This window comes from Rhinopithecus bieti, unplaced genomic scaffold (genome assembly GCF_001698545.2).
Source record: "Rhinopithecus bieti isolate Rb0 unplaced genomic scaffold, ASM169854v2 scaffold_52030, whole genome shotgun sequence".
NCBI lineage: Eukaryota > Metazoa > Chordata > Mammalia > Primates > Cercopithecidae > Rhinopithecus > Rhinopithecus bieti.
In genome coordinates, this window is record NW_016821228.1 from 578485 (window position 1) to 583760 (window position 5276).

Genomic DNA, 5276 nt, shown 5'->3' on the forward strand with positions numbered 1-5276 from the left:
CGAAAATACATGTACAGATAGATTCATTTTTACAAGCCTAACATATTTTTTCTAAGCTGCTTTGTTCTAAATAGAACTGTCGCTCCTACTTTTTTTTCCCCCAAATCTGAACTGAGTATGAAAGAACAGAACTATTTTGAAAAGATTTACCGACTCACCGGTGTATCTGCAGTTGAGATAGCAGACACCAAAGACATCCACTGGGGAAAACCTGTGAAAATTCATAAGGTCACAAGTCTTTGTGCAGATTCTCTTGGGTTGCAGAGAGGAGAGATTTGGAATTCTCTGTGAAAGTGCAGCTTAGTCATAGATCACAAGCACCAGCAAGACTAATATTTTAAATTATGTGTTTATTCTTGATACTGAATGATTATCCTGAACCTAGGGAGTTAATGTCTTTGCAGTCATTTAAAAATACTTGACAGTAACGGACCCTTCTCTGCCAAATGATCACAAGTTAGATATTGGGGGGTTGAAAGTATAGCTCATTTTTGCGATTCTTGTGTGTTTGAGGACCTATTTCTAAGAATTACGCTTTCCACATAATTCAAGCCCTAGTCAAGCTTTTCCATTCTGATAGCTTCCAGTTCAGATGTTCCTCAATTTATGCAGTAGCGCTCCTTTGAAAATGCAACTAAGCTAGACCATCTTCTAAATGTACTGAAAGCACTGGCTGTAATAAATCACGAAAAACGATATCTTCTCCAAACTGAATCACTACCTCTAATGTTGCTGACTTTTAAGTTTGAATTCCCTGAGGTTTGGCTTAAAGCTTGGCTTTGGGCCAAGCTGCCATTAGGAGATTGTGCGGGTGACTCCAGTACACTCTGTGTAATTGCTGTCAGGCTTCTAAATGGTCCCAACTAAAGGGTGAGACACATTTTTTATATAATTTTGTAGACAGCAAAGATACAATATGGAAATTATATTACAATTTCCACTTTACATTAGCTGTTGCTGCTTATGCACATATAAGTAAAGTAATAATAAAGGTATAATTAAATTGGAGAGAAGAGTGTATTTCTATCCCGTTGGTGCTTATCCTATTGTAGAGAAAGTGAGAACATGATATAATCTGGTAATGTGGCCACATGGGTCATGACTCTTTGACCATATATACATTATGTGCTTGAGGCCACGTTTCTCATCCATTTTCCCCGTTCACTGTCAAATGGAGCAATTTATGAACCAGATGTCTAAGAGCTGGTGGAAGGAATGTATTTATTACAAGGTCTCTGCAGCTACGTTCCTGCTATATGGTTTTGTGGCTCATAAAAGAATGCAGACTTGCCCAAAATATCATTTCCCTGTAGGCGATGATTGTCGGTACTAGTCATAGAACTCAGGGGCTCTCTCCTGTTTCCCTGGAATGTGGAAAAATGATTTCCCACTGAGAGCTAAACTTTGAAATCATCTCATATGAGATTAGAACCATTAAAAAACACAGAACCCTTAGAAAAGAAAAAAATGACACAGAACTCTTAAAAAAGAGAAAAAAATGTCTGGTAGGACTTTGTAACCCAGTGAAAACATTCTTTCACTAGCTGTGTAACTATCATCATCCTGAATGGAGGTTGAGCCCACTCGGAAGCTTGACTAGAAGGAGAGTCACAGGCAGACATGGTATTACCTGTCTTAGCCCTCTCTGGGGGAAGTTAGTTTAGCCAAGAAACCTCAAATGTTAAGGACTCCAACTGATGCCACTCTCTCTATTCTAGAGGTGGTAGCTCAAAAACATGACATTTCCAGTTCATCTTATTCTATTCTGATTCCAGTTTCTCTAGGCCGCGTACTGAAGCTAGCTCTTTCTTTCTTTTACGGGTATGCATGCATTTTTCAGTTCAGTGAGTCAACTGGACCTTGCTGTATATCAGAGGACATACCTTCATCTTACATCCTTGATTTCTGTGAATGTGCACCTGAAAGACAACAGATCTCATATCAATCTTACACAAACAAACAAACCCCCCCAAAACCTTTGAATACCCAGTTTTATTTGTTCAGTCAGTGAGTATTCATTGTGCACCCATGAGGTGCTCATGCCACTCTACGAGGCCTTTTGGGAGAGGGCAGAGGATGCCTGGCTCAGGGCCACTTTCCACTTAGAAATATCTACAGGCTTTTTTCTCTGTTCCCTCCTCCACTTGAGCCTTTCTCAGTGTCTGTTGTGGCACTGTTGTCACCAGATGGTCACTCAACCTTTCAAAAGCTTTGCTAATTTTCACTAGCTTCCTGCATGGCAAAAATGGGAGAAAATTGAGCTCTGCTTTGCAGATGCAGTTTGTGAAAACCGTTCATTGCAGCCACCCTTCATGATCACTCCTGGCGCTGTCCCTTCTTTAGTGGAAGGCTTTTGGATTTAGGGGAAAGCGCCTTAGCACACAGCAGCATTTTCACTAACAATTGGTTGTGAAATCTTGGGGTCACTCTCGAGATGGATGCAGTCTGAGAGATTATCTATTGTAGCACTCAGGCTTCCAAAAGGAAATTGAGATCCAAAAAAGCCAAATCCTTTGGCCAAAAACATATGGCCTAATTTTACTCACTTTCTGTGATTAGGGGCTAATTTCCAAAGGTCTTCAGCACTGTGTTTTTTTCTTTCTTTTTTTTCCCTTTGCTTATGGATGCTTCTGACAGTCATTCTGGTACTCCTCAAGTTTTTAAGGTTCAATGTAGTCAAATTCAACTTTATTCAGATTCCACTAGAGGGTAGGTCATACAATTGTAAAGCAGACAGGTTGTGTTGCAGGACATGCCAAGATTGTTTAGTTCTGATTAATACTAAAAATCAGGCTGGGAGCAGTGGTTTATGCCTGGAATCCCAGCACTTTGGGAGGCCGAGGCGGGCGGATAACTTGAGGTCAGGAGTTTGAGACCAGCCTGGCCAACATGGTGTGAAACCCTGTCTCTACTCAAAATACAAAAATTAGCCAGGCGTGGTGGCACATGGCTCTAATCCCAGCTACTCAGGAGGCTGAGGTGTGAGAATCGCTTGAACCTGGGAGGCAGAGGTTGCAGTGAGCTGAGATCGTGCTACTGCACCCCAGCGTGGGTGACAGAATAAAACTATGTCCCTCCCACCCCCAAAAACAAACAAACAAAAAACAGTGAGGCAGCTGCCTCAGCAGGAAGACATATAGCTCTGCCCCTGTTGTTTCTAGGACCCTGTGCATTTGGTAGCATTAATTTGTCTTCCAGTGTTATTTGTTTTATTCATCTTTGTTGTAGACAAGTAGTGACCAAGATTCTCTAAGAGACAGCTGTGGTAGGCAGGCTTCTCAGATGACCCATGAGGATTGCCATTGCCTGATTTGATGGCCGTGTGCTATTCTCTCTCCCCTTGAACATGGATTAAGCCTAGTGACCTGCTTCTAACCAACCAACTTCAGCTAAGCTGAAGGGATACCACAGTTTTCAAGCTTCAAGGTTTAGCTTACAAAAGACTGTGACTTCCGTTTTGCTGATGGACTCTCTTTATTGCCTTCTTGGCTTGAAGACTTTGAGGAAGCAAGCTGCCATGATGAAGAGGCCAACGTGACAAGGAACTTCTGAGGGTGGCTGCCAGCCAACAGCAGCAAAGAACTAAGACCCTAAGTTCAACTGTCTGAGAGGAGCTGAATCCTGAAAACAGTCTCATGAGCTTGGAAGAAAGTCTTCCCCAGTTGAGCCATAAGATGGCTACAGCCCAGCTCACCCCTTGATTGCGGCCTCTGGAGAGATCCTGCAGTGGAAGATGCAATTACACCATTCCCAGCTCCCTGACTTACAGAAGCTATGAGATAATAAATATGTGTTGGCTTAAGCTGCCACATTTGGAGAAATGTGTTATGTAGCAATACATAACTAATATGATAGGGAAAAAGGTAAGACAAAGTTGTAAGCATAAGTTTAAGTCCATTGCCAGCCATACTAATTTTTGCATCACACATGACCTGAATTTGACAATTTCAAAATGTAAAGCATTTTGAATGAAAGTGCATTCAGACAAGAACATGCGAGAGTCCTCTGTGTCTTTTAAATCCACAGAGGCAATGAAGCAGCACTCGTGACTTAATATGCAATTTGAATTGCACCAGATTTTTCAGATGAAAGCAATTGTAAAATGTGGAGGGAAGATGAAGTGATACTTGCCATTTTCCTATTAATACTTACACAAATCATGACAGAAACTATATATTGGACACCTGATGAATACTAGGTAATGTGCTAAATGATTTTGCAGCTTATTTCAGGGAATTCTCTCACCAACTCTGCGATGGAGGTAGATTATCCCAATTTTTCAGGTGAGAAAAGAATGCATTGGTGAGTTTTCCAATGACTAGTTGGTGACAGCGATAACATTGGGACCCAGTGTGTCTCACCTGAAAGCCTGTGTTCACAGTTTTCAAACTTAAAAAGTTGTCTGAAGTTGTCGGACATGGTGGCTCATGCCTGTAATCCCAGCACTTTGGGAGACTAAGGCGGGTGAATCACTTGAGGTCAGGAGTTCAAGACCAGCCTGCTCAACATGGTGAAACCCTGTCTCTATCAAAAATACAAAAATTAGCCAGCGTCATGGCACACGCCTGTAATCCCTGTTACTGGGGAGGTTCAGGCAGGAGAATTGCTTGAACCCAGCAGGCGGAGGTTGCAGTGAGCTGAGATTGTGCCACTGCACTCCAGCCTGGGCAACAGAGTGAGACTCTATCTCGGGGGAAAAAAAAAAAGGTGTCTGAAGTGACAGCTATTCCTCTCCTCTGTTTTGTTCAACCCATGGTAGCAGGTCATTACAAAAGCTACCTTTATTTTGTTAAAAAAACAAACAAAACAAAATGAACTTTCTGAGTCTAAAAGTCACTCTTTTTCCAAGGGTATATTTGCAATTAATTATATTCTGACTTGCGATTTTTTAAAGTTGTCCTCTGTGTCAGTTTTATTATTACTTAGACTTTTTTCACCCTACAGATTTTTGTGTTATATTCACAATTATATTAGTTTTTTTGAGTACAGGAATAGTTTTTTAATACTTTCATGTCTCCAGCCACATTTGTCACTGTATTTTGCAAATAATAAGCATCTGGTCAATCTTTTCTGATGAATGTGATGCACTCTGAAATGAAAACAGTAATAACCTGAGGGATTGTTTCTTTCTAGGAAACTGTCAGCTTCGTCTAAGGGACCAGAGCTGCCAGGAAAGAACCATGATCGGTGTTGCTCAGAGAACCAGGAGAAATTGCTGCAAGACCAGTCTTTTTTTTTTTTTTTTTTTTTTTTTTTTTTTTTTTTTTTTTTTTTTT

The 5276-nt window shown here is 41.0% G+C and overlaps 1 long non-coding RNA gene across 1 annotated transcript in view; it reads right to left on the minus strand.

Annotated features, from left to right (window-relative positions):
• Positions 1-330: 330 nt before the first annotated feature.
• LOC108520775 (uncharacterized) overlaps positions 331-5276 on the minus strand; it is an 8692-nt gene continuing 3746 nt past the window's right edge. The window contains exon 3 of the long non-coding RNA XR_001882998.1: positions 331-1919. This is a non-coding gene — a long non-coding RNA (uncharacterized LOC108520775). The remainder of the gene's footprint in view (positions 1920-5276) is intronic.